General features: G+C 39.3%; 1 long non-coding RNA gene across 1 annotated transcript; it reads left to right on the top strand.

Moving 5' to 3' along the window:
• The first annotated feature begins 923 nt into the window (after window positions 1-923).
• On the top strand, window positions 924-2,270 carry LOC142173832 (uncharacterized). The gene is made up of 2 exons (XR_012703193.1): window positions 924-1,195; window positions 1,708-2,270. It is a non-coding gene; the product is annotated as an uncharacterized LOC142173832 (long non-coding RNA).
• Window positions 2,271-12,216: the final 9,946 nt, after the last annotated feature.

Here is a 12,216-nt window from a genome sequence, read left to right as displayed (position 1 = left end):
ATTATATAGTTGTATCTTACTAGGGCTTAAGAAATTATTTGGAGCACAAGTTACATATTTTGTGCTATGAAGATTTTACCGAAAAAAAACCTAAACGAAAAAAATGAAAAACCGAGAAAAATCAAAACTGAAAACTCCGACTTTGTTGGTTTGGTTTGGTTTATAGATTTAAAAATTCGACACCATTAGTTTGATTTGGTAATTGAAAACTTCGAACCAACCCGTCTGTGTACACCCCTAGCTCTATGTATCTATTTTTTGAGTTTTAACTTTATTTAATGAAATTGTAAAAAATAATTACATTACTAATGTTACAAAATATTTTCACACATTTACAATACTAATCTATACTATATTAAAAGCACGAAAACTCTTAGCGAAATATCGTTCGCTTTTTTTACCCTTCAAAAATAAATTTTACATTGGATAAAATCACTACAAAAAAAGACTCAATTTGGGGAGATTTATTTGTGGGGTTTTTAGAAACCCCCGCTATTAATTTATTTTGTGACATTAATTTTAACTCCCATAAAATAATTCTTTTTTGTGGCTTTTTTTTGTGGAGGTTTGCAAATCGCTGCAATATCTACAATTTGCGGCGGTTACTAACCCCCACAATTTTGTAATTTTAACTTTAGAAATTATATTTTTATAATTTTTTCTTTTTCTCCATATATTAAATAACAAAACTCTTTTGAAAAGAATTAAACAATAAAAAATTATTTATAATAGATTATACGACCAAATTGCTTAGCCGTCCACAAAAATTGAAGAATTCAACTCCAATTAAGGTAAAATTCTACGTTCCTTATTTAAGTGATCTTTTGCTTTGCAAATAAATTGTGCCAAAATTATAATGTGGAGATTACAATAGAGGTATAAATAATGATTGAGATTAGTTAACTATTAGCAAGGAGTTGATATTTACCTCGTATAATTCTTTCTTATTATTTGGCGTGGGATATATTTCCCGCTAATCTCGCACTAAATTTGTAGCGCAAAGTTAAAATTTTTAGAAAATTTAAGCGCCTTTTTTTGGTTGTGAAATTTAACTTAACAAAAAGAGAAAAAGAAGCACTCTTCTTACGGCTTAGGTTTTCCCAAATCAAATACGCCCAAAAGGTTAGCTATTTCCCCAAATCAAAGACTCCCAGAACTCCCCAATTCGCCGGCAATCTCCCCTCAACATACTCCGGTAAGTTAATCCGTTTCCATTAGTTTGTTGTTCTATGAATCTATGTCTCTTCATAGCTATTGCGGGTAGGAATCCTGATTTGTGCTTCCGCTCGCGCTGCGGAACAAATATTTTTTTATTCCGTTTTGTAGTATAATTTTTCATGTACGTTAGAGTGAGTGAGACGACTAACAGTGGCTGCTCTCACCAGTGCCGTAGAGAAAACTTAGCAGAGAACCAGAAGACTTGTACGTATTGGCTCTTACGCCGACAGCCCTAGTTTTTGCATTTCTCAACTCTATAAATTTCTTCCAATTAAATTACCGGGTTTAATTATATGTATGTTTATGGATTTATTACTCGCATTTATTATTGATTAATGTGTTGTACTATTGATGTTGGGCATATTTCGATATGTGTTGATGTTACTTTACCCATATTTTAACCGCTTTTTGATGCTATTTGATCCTTAAAATGCCCAATATGGTTTAATTATTGGTTTATGACTAATTGAGTTATGTGTGATGAATTAGGGTGTTTGGAGTGCAAAAATATGAAGAAAAGGTGCTCTAGATAAAGGAAGATCTAGAGAAAAAAATCAGATTTCGTGCACCCTTAGCCGTGAAGTTGGCCCATAGCATCCGCCATAGCATTCGCACCTGGGCAAAGCTGAGAAGGAGGAACAAAGGGTGGATGCGACGCATCCACCCTAGCATGCGAAGCTGAGAAGTGGAGGACGAGGTGGATGCGACGCATCCACCCCAGCATCAATCCCTGTAGCCAAGTCGGATTAGGAATAGGAGAACTTGGCCCACGACTCTTGTACGCAATATATAAGCCAAAAATGCCTCTTTTAGGGCATCTAACATATTGGGAAGAGGAGAAAAGCCACGACAAAGCTGGGGAACCACAGAATTCATCTTGAGTTCTTATTTTTCCTTCTTTTATTGATTATTATGCACTCTTGTGAGTTATTTGATGATTGCATAAACATGAGTGGCTAAGAACCATATTGTTCTAGGGTCATGGGTATACATGAATGTTGATGTTTGAAGTTTAATTTGACGAAGTTGGTTTTATCATATTGGGTTGTTTATTTAATTCTGTTTTTAATTATTTTGCTGAGTAGCTAACAGTGAAATACTATCTACGAATCTAGAGTTGAACTCGAAAGTGGGAACTCTAGATTGCATATAGAATTAAATAGAGCAAGTTCTTAAACCCGGGCATCGGAGAATGGATTCGCAATTGGGATAGACATATACCTAATTGCCTTGCTCGGTTGCAATACAAGAATTGTAAATGCGTGCTTGTTAATCTTAATTCCATAGACATATAGGTATTAAGTTAGCTTGAATAGGCGAGTAAGGGTTCGACAGATTCTTATGAGTAATATCAACCCTGTCAACCAACAATCTATATAAATCAATTAGTTATTTTAAACTAAGAATGCAACATGATTGTTAGATAACCCGTGATCCTGAAATATTATCTCCCATTGATTGTCATTTAAAACTATTTAAGTGTTGTATTTCTAGTAAGTCTTTACTTGATAGACTTTAGGTAGTAAATTAGACAATTATCTATTTTATAAGAAATCGCTTGAATCGATAGGCTATTTGAGTTTGAATTAGTCAAAAGTTAATCATAAGTCTTCGTGGGAACGATACTTTATTCACTACTCTATTACTTGACGACCGCGTATACTTGCGTGAGTGTGTTTGGTCGCAACAAGTTTTTGGCGCCGTTGTCGGGGACTTAGAAATTAGCTACTTGACTGAGTTAAGCTTTTATTACTTATTAGTTCAAGTTTTAATTTTCAGTTTGCCTTGTTTGTGTTAACGCATGATCTTCTCTTGAATGCGGGGGAGTAGAAGTGCAAACAACCTCCTTTCTTTTGATCCAGAGATTGAACGAACACTTTATAGAGTGAGGAGGAAGTCGAAGCTAGAACGAGAATAGAAAGAGAGTTGGACATCGTAGTTCAACCACAGCCAATAGAGATGGCAGGTAATGAGGAGCGTCCGGTGATAGAAGCCGCAAGACCTAATCTTGCTAATATGACTCAGGCTATCGTGAAGCCTGATATCACAGTGTATTTTGAACTCAAACAGTACATGGTACAGCTGATTCAGTCCACAGGGCAATATGTGGGTCTATCTCATGAAGACCCGCAGAGGCACATTCAGAACTTTTTGGAAATTACGGACACTTACAATTATCCGAATGTTTCCAAGGACTATGTCAGGCTGACACTATTTCCCTTTTCATTGTTGGGGGAAGCTAAGGAATGGTTGCAAAAGGAGCCCGCGAACTCAATCCACACTTGGGATGATTTAGCAAGGAAATTCCTAATCAAGTTTTTCCCCACTAAGAAGACAAAATCGTCGAGGAGCCAAATTCTTGGGTTCCAACAACGGGATGGCGAGACACTTCGTCAAGCTTGGGAAAGATACAAGAAGCTACTCAGAGACTGCCCACATCATTGTCAGACTGATGAGGTTTTGGGTCACACTTTTGTTGATGGGCTAGATGAGGCATCAAAGATGAATCTTGATTCAGCGTGTGGGGGTAGTTGCATGGCGAGGCCGTATAGTGAAATACAACTCTTGCTAAATAACTTCACTGCTAATGATCATAATTGGCAAGGAGATGGGGACGCAAGAAGAGTAATTAAACAGAAGGCAGCCAGGGTGATTGAGCTTGATGACTTCTCAGCCATGAGAGCAGATATTGCAAAGCTGGCAAATCAGATGAACAGAATGACAATGCAACAAACACAACAGATGCAACATGTACAACAAATGTCTATTTGCTGCGAACTATGTGGTGACAGTCATATGAGTGACATGTGCCCCACGAATCCTGAATCTATATACTATGTGGGGCAACAAAACAGAGGTCCGATGAATCAGCATGCACAATATGGGAACACTTACAATCCAAATTGGAGGAATCATCCTAACTTCTCATGGGGCGGAAATCAACAGAATCAGAATCAGTATAGGCCTCAAGGAAATTTCAATCAGCCTCAGAAGCCACCCCAACAAACAGAAGAGAGTACGAATGACTTGCTAAAAAAGTTATTACTTGACAATCAACAGCTCAGGACCGATTTCAGAAATCTTGAGAGGCAAATGGGGTAGTTGGCAGCAAATCAAAATACTAGACCTACAGGCTCTCTTCCCAGTGATACAGAGAAGAACCCTCAAGTTAATGCAGTTACACTCAGAAACGGGAGAGAACTAGAGGAAGTGCCAAAGAAGAGAAAGGACACACCTATACCTGAGGGGGAGCTGACCCCTAAGGCAATACACGAGTCAAAGAAAAATGATGCAAGTTCAGAGCGAATGGAGGCTGCAAGGCCACCACCACCTTTCCCCCAGAGATTGCAGAAAAAGAATGATGATCATATGTTCAACAAATTTCTCTCTATGTTGAGTCAGGTTCAATTAAATATTCCATTAGTGGATGTACTTCGTGAAATTCCAAAGTATGCTAAGTACATAAAAGATATAGTGGCTCACAAGAGGAAATTGACTGAGTTCGAGACAATTGCACTTACTGAGGAGTGCACTTCAAGGGTCCAAAACAAGCTTTCTCAAAAGCTTAAGGATCCTGGTAGCTTCACCATTCCAATACGAATCGGTAATATTGATGTGGGTCGTGCTCTTTGTGATTTAGGTGTGAGCATAAATCTGATGCCATTGTCCTTGTTTAAGCAATTGGGTCTGGGAGCTCCAAGACCAATCACTGTGATGTTGCAATTAGCTGATAGGTCCATAGCCTACCCTGAAGGAGTGATTGAAGATGTGCTGCTGCAAATTGGGAAATTTATCTTCCCAGCTGACTTCATTATTCTAGATTTTGAGGCTGATGAACAAGTTCCAATCATATTGGGATGACCTCTCTTGGCTACTGGTGATGCAATAATTAAAGTGCGAGAAGGGAAAATGATTATGAGGGTGGACAACGAGGAAGCAGTCTTCAATGTCTACAAAGCAATCCAACTTTCCTGCCACTATGAGGAGTTCTCTATGATATCTGTTGTGGAGGTGGATGAGCAACTTCTTGACACGAGTGTATATTTAGACGACTCTCTAGAAAAAGCAATCACGTTGTTTGATAGCTTGATGATTGATGATGAGGTTGAGGAGATGATGCATATCCTAGATACATCATGTGCTTACATGCAAGGAATACACCCGTTTGAGCCCCTGAATAGGCCAAGTGGCCCCCCTCCAAAGCCGTCAATTGAAGAAGCTCCAAAATTGGAGCTTAAACCCCTACCCCCTCACCTTCAATATGCTTATTTGGGTAGTTCTGACACTTTACCTGTTATTGTTTCTTCTCACTTGTCTAAATTGCAGGAAGAAAAGCTATTGAAAAAGCTATTGAGGGTGCTACGTGAGCACAAACGAGCAATTGGGTGGACAATGTCTGACATTAAAGGCATTAGTCCAGCTTTCTGCATGCATAAAATCCTCATGGAGGACGGACACAAGCCAAGTGTAGAGAAACAATGCCGACTAAATCCAATCATGAAAGAGGTGGTAAGAAAAGAAGTGATTAAGTGGCTTGATGCAGGTATTGTATTTCCAATCTCTGATAGCAAATGGGTAAGCCCAGTTCAATGCGTGCCGAAGAAAGGGGGGATGACTGTAGTAGTTAATGAAAACAATGACTTAATTCCTACAAGAACTGTCACGGGATGGAGAATTTACATAGATTATAGAAAATTGAACAATGCCACCCGGAAAGACCACTTTCCCCTCCCCTTTATTGACCAAATGCTTGATAGGTTAGCTGGCCAAGAATACTACTGTTTCCTGGACGGTTATTCGGGGTATAATCAGATTGCTATAGCCCCAGAGGACCAAGAGAAAACTACATTTACGTGTCCTTATGGCACGTATGCGTTCAAGAGAATGCCCTTTGGTCTTTGTAATGCACCTACGACTTTTTAAAGGTGTATGATGGATATTTTTACTGATATGGTTGAAAGATTTGTAGAAATGTTCATGGATGATTTTTCTGTGTTTGGATGTTCTTTTGATAATTGTTTAATCAACCTTGATAAAGTGCTTGCTAGGTGTGAAGAGACGAACTTGGTGCTAAATTGGGAAAAGTGCCATTTCATGGTACGTGAAGGTATAGTTTTGGGGCACAAGGTGTCCAAAAGTGGTTTGCAGGTGGACAAAGCGAAGGTGGAGGCGATTGAAAAATTGCCCCCACCGACATCCGTCAAAGGCATTCGCAGTTTCTTGGGCCATGCAGGTTTTTATCGTCGTTTCATTAAAGATTTTTCGAAAATTTCTTCTCCTTTGTGCAGGCTTCTTGAGAAAGATGTGCCCTTCAAGTTTGATGATGCCTGTCTGAGAGCATTTGAGGAGCTGAAGGGAAGGTTGGTGACTGCACCAATTATCATTGGCCCAGATTGGGCGCAATCATTTGAGTTGATATGCGATGCAAGTGACATAGCAATCGGAGCTGTTTTGGGGCAAATGAGGGATAAAATATTTCACTCCATTTATTATGCGAGCAAAACTATGAATCCAGCTCAGATGAATTATACAGTTACTGAAAAGGAGTTGCTTGCAGTGGTGTGGGCGTTTGACAAGTTCAGATCCTATCTAGTGGGAACCAAAGTCATCGTTTACACAGATCATTCAGCTATTAGATACTTGTTTGAAAAGAAAGACGCCAAGCCGAGGCTGATTCGTTGGGTCCTCCTCTTGCAAGAATTTGACTTAGAGATCCGAGATCGAAAAGGGATAGAAAATCAAGTGGCTGATCACTTGTCCAGATTAGAAAGTCGGAACCATGTAGCTGAAGGAGGGTCAATCAAAGAAACATTTCCTGATGAGCAGTTATTAGCAGTCATCTCATGTGAAGCCCCATGGTATGCAGATTATGTGAATTTTATTGCAAGTGGGGTGACGCCACTAGAATTGACACCTGACAATAGAAGAAGATTCTTACATGATGTGAGACTCTACATGTGGGATGAGCCATTCTTATATAGGCAGTGTGCGGATCAGTTGGTGCGAAGGTGTATTCCTGAGGAAGAGATGAATGCTATACTGCATGATTGCCATGCTTCGCCATATGGAGGTCATCACGGCGGGGATAGAACCGCCCAAAAAGTGCTACAATCAGGCTTCTATTGGCCAAAATTGTTTAAGGATGCATATGTCTTTGTTAAAAATTATGACAGATACCAAAGAACCGGAACTATCATAAGGAAGCACGAGATGCCCTTGCAAAATATTCTGGCAGTAGAGCTTTTTGATGTTTGGGGGATTGATTTCATGGGACCGTTCCCATATTCTAATGGGCACAAGTACATCTTGGTGGCGGTCGACTATGTTTCTAAGTGGGTGGAAGCCATTGCTCTTCCTACTAATGACGCAAAGGTAGTGGTAAGCTTTATAAAGAAGCACATCTTCACACGTTTTGGGACTCCAAGAGTGTTGATAAGCGACGGGGGAACTCACTTTTGTAACAAATTGCTGAATAATGTTCTTGCAAAGTATGGAGTTAAGCATAAGGTTTCCACTGCCTATCATCCCCAAACGAGTGGTCAAGTAGAAGTTTCCAACAGAGAGGTAAAGCAGATTTTGGAGAAAACAGTAAGTGGGAATAGAAAGGACTGGGCCAAAAAGCTGGATGATGCATTATGGGCATATCGCACTGCATACAAGACCCCCATAGGTACTTCTCCGTACATGTTGGTTTATGGGAAGGCGTGCCACTTGCCTGTTGAGCTTGAACACAGCCTATTGGGCGATTAAAAAGCTAAATATAGAGATGGACTTGGCCGGTGAGAAGAGATTGCTACAACTCAACGAGCTTGATGAATTTCGATTGCAGGCCAGAGAGTAAAACACTATTGGGGTGGTGACATTGCACGTCACAAGACCTCGATGGATTCGGTGGAGGCGTGAAGAACATGTTGTGTCGTGCCACGACGTTAAATCAGGCGCTTCTTGGGAGGCCACCCAAGTCCTGTATTTAGGAATTAGATCTTGTATGTATATATTTTAAAAAAAAAGATATAGGACAATAGGGTGGATGCGTCGCATCCCCCTCAGCATAAAAAGATTGACGGACCAATTGCTCAAGGCAGTGAAGTCTGCCTATCGCGTCCACATCGCGTCCAACCAATTTCAGAGAAAACAGTGGGGATGCGTCGCGTCCAAGCTCGCACGCACAGGTAAGTGTTATATTTTAACACATCCTATGCCAAAACACAATTACACACAAATTTGCCTTCTGCCCAGACCCGCCCCTCTCATCTCACTTGCGACCAAACACATCTCTCTCTTCTCTCGCGACAGGTATGTATCTTCTCCCTCATTCTTTCTTTTTCTTTACTTTCCTCACTCTCCTCTCTTCTCTCTCTCGCTGGTAGCAACAGACCCCCTACCCAAATTCCCCTAGGTTAAGTTTCCCCAATTTAAATGTCACACATGTGATTCAACTATAATTTGGGGATGTCATTCCTGTTAGTTGTAATGGTTGCGAGATTATAAACTATAATTTCCTTCATCTCGTTAATTCTGGGAGGGTAGTCGAAGTACCCCACTGATAGAAGAAACTAGGCACAACTGTTGCATATCACCTGTTCGACGAATTGCCCGAGAGGTAAAGTTAGGTGCCGGTGAAGTCTGAGTAACCGAACAACACCGGTATATGCTAGTGAATGAGTGTAGGGTCGTTTGTCTTGATTGTCGGAATGTTTTTAGCCTATGAAAGATTGTCTAAGGGAATTGAACATCCGGCACATGCTAGACGTCTTGAATTGTAAAGTGTTACTCGATTTGAATTGTGTGAGCTGCTATGTGTAATTGAACATGGTTAGTGAGCGTCGAGGATGAACCTTCCACCTTGACTTGAGGGGAGTTTCTTCTCATCCTACTTTACGTTATTTGTGTGCATTGGGGGCAAAGCACGGTTTTAAACGTGGGGTGGGGGTTATCCTTATGCTTGTGGATGAATGTACTTAACTGTTACAATTTTTTGTTGATTTTGATACTGTTGAGGGCTGTAATATTCACTGGATTAATGGCCTGTAATAGTTAGTAAATGTCATCTATGTGGAGTAACTCTCAGTTCATTGTTATGTGTAGTCGTAGAAAATAAAGGACTTTTCCCGACGACGGACTACCTGGACAGTTCTCTCGAGGGATTAAGGTCCTTAGAAAAACACAAAAAGATTTTCATTTGATTTTTGAAATTAGTGTTAGTATTAGAAGATTGACAGAAAACTAAAGAAAAGCAGAAAAGTAGTTAGTAAATTTTTTTTTAAGGTAATAATAATCTCCTGTGGTTTTTCTTTGTGCCTCGGTTCTTTTCCATGGGATGTATTTTGAACCAGGCAGTATTAGTTTTTTTTAAGAATAGATTAGGAATTTAGGAAATAAAAGGAGGAAGAATGATGAACCTAAGCGCCCTTGACTTGTTTCATAGTAACATACTTATGCTTTGGCATGTGTAGTATCTCCCCTATATTGTGATGTTAATCTTGATGCCTTTATATATTAGATAGCATGTTTTGTGACGACTATTTCTCGTTTTCTTGACTCGTGTTCACTTTGCGCTTAATGCTTAATATCTCGTGGCTCCGTGAATACTTGCATTGCTTGAGAGTCGGAATGTGATCGTCCTTAGTGAGTCATGTGCCATGTGTGGTGAGGTTTTTGTGTAGTCCATGTATTGTACTTGTGTCTAGAACTTGCCCGGTATGTGAGTTAAAGCAAAATTTGAGGTGATGCTTGGTTTGAAAAATGATTTTAGGTTTTCTTTGATCTTTTTGAGCTTATTGCTTATCACAAATAAAATTTATCCCTAGTTAACTATTTTGAACCTATTGATTTTTATTTGGTACCCACATTACAAGCTTATACCCTTTTTATTCTTAATTGATATTGTCTTGATCCTTTTACCTCTTAAAGCACTTTAATTGTTAGATGAGAGCTAAAAGAAGTAAGAAGAGACTAAGTGTGGGGTGGTGATTTTTGAGTGGAACCAATGAAAGGAAGAAATGTGCACTTATTTTGTAAAATAATACAACACTAGCGGAATTTATCAAAAATTTAAAAAAAAAAAAGGAAAGAAAGAAAAATATAGATGAATAAATTGTTGTCTTGTTCTTGCTAGTGGGTATGAATTAAAGTAGTGCTTAAAGAAAGAGAAAATATTGTTTGTGTGATATTATTTGTGAAATTAAAGTGGTGTTGAAGAATTTGCGCTTAAGTTATTTGATGATGTGTTAAAGTGTTTAGGAGGTTGAGTCACTATTCCTAAAATATATCCTACCCTTCCCTTAGCCCACATTACAACCATGAAAAAGTCCTAATTGATTTTAGATCGAGCGAGCTTACATTAGTAGAGATCTACATTAAGGGCAAGCCTATGGTACCAATTGCATGCATGTGACTTCTCTGTGAGAGTGAGCGATTTTCTTTGATATATGTGAGTCATTAAAATATATTTGATCATGAGATTCGAATGTGTGGATTGAACTCGCTCTCTTGTTCTTGTTGTGAGGGCACATGGTTTCACGAGGGATAGGTAACGTTATTAGACTTCTCTATGATGTTGGGTGTTCAAGCCATGAGTGCATTGTGACATTGAGTCGGTTTTTGAGGTTAGGATTGTTGTGAGCATGTTGTCTTTGTTTGAATATTTTTAAAAGAATGACACAAGTAAAGGGAAGTGCATATGATGCATATTCTAGAGCCTAATTGTGGCAAATGACCATGGTCATAGGTGTAGTATGCTTTGAATGATAAGAGCTTAATTTTGTTTCGTCTACTATAGTGATGGTTTGTTCGAGGACGAACAAAGGTTTAAGTGTGGGGTGGTGATGTTGGGCATATTTCGATATGTGTTGATGTTACTTTACCCATGTTTTAACCGCTTTTTGATGCTATTTGATCCTTAAAATGCCCAACATGGTTTAATTATTGGTTTTATGACTAATTGAGTTGTGTGTGATGTCCAATTCTGGAAATTGGAATATATCTGTTATGTCATTTATGACTTGTGTGCAAACTTTGAGGTCAATCGGACTTGATTTGATAGGTTTTGGCTTCGGATGTAGAAATTAGAATTTATTAGTTTCATTAGTCTTGAATCTATGTGTGATTCATGTTTTTAGTGTTGTTTGATGTGATTTGAAAACTCAACTAAGTTCGTATGATATTTTAGGACTTGTTGGTATATTTGGTTGAGGTCCCGGGGGCCTCGGGTGAGTTTCGAATGATTAACAGATAGATTTTTTTGAATTTAGAAGACTACAGAAACTGAAGCCTTCTGGTGCAATCGCACCTGCGGAACATTGGTCGTAGGTGCGAGCTGGCATGCGCAGAAGCGGAGAGCGCAGATGCGGAAGGAATTTCGCAGGTGCGAGTCCGCACCTGCGCGTGGAGGATCGCAGAAGCGGCATTTGGCTTGGGAGTCGCTGGTCCGCAGAAGCGGATGCTTTCGTGAAGATGCGCACCCACAAAAGCGCGATTTTGACTACAGAAGCGGTGCCGCAAAAGCGGCTAAGTGCCCGCAGAAGCGAAAATCTTGGTCAGAATGTTAAAACAGAGGAGTTTGAGATTTTTGTCATTTCTAACATTTCCAACACGGGTTGAGGCGATTTTTGAGCGAGAAATCACGGGAAATCTTGAGGTAAGTCACTTGTGATTATTTCTACTCCATAATATTGAATTATTATCTAATAATCCGACTAGATTACATGTTCTTGAGAGGTAAATCAGAGATTTGAACTTAGGGATTTGAAAATAAGATTTGAAGATTTGGAGGTCGAGTTGAAGTCGGATTTTGGTACAATTAGTATGTTTAGGCTAGTGGTTGAATGGGCTTTCGGATTTTGTAACTTTTGTCGGGTTTCGAGGCGTGGGCCCCATGGGAGACTTTTGAGCTAAATTTCGAATTTTGTTGGAAAATTAGCATTTTCTTATGGAATTAATTACAATAAATTTTATTGACTGAATCGAATTATTTGTGGCAAGATGCGAGGCGTTTGG

Source organism: Nicotiana tabacum, chromosome 19 (genome assembly GCF_000715075.1).
Source record: "Nicotiana tabacum cultivar K326 chromosome 19, ASM71507v2, whole genome shotgun sequence".
NCBI lineage: Eukaryota > Viridiplantae > Streptophyta > Magnoliopsida > Solanales > Solanaceae > Nicotiana > Nicotiana tabacum.
This window is presented reverse-complemented; position numbering and strand designations above follow the sequence as displayed.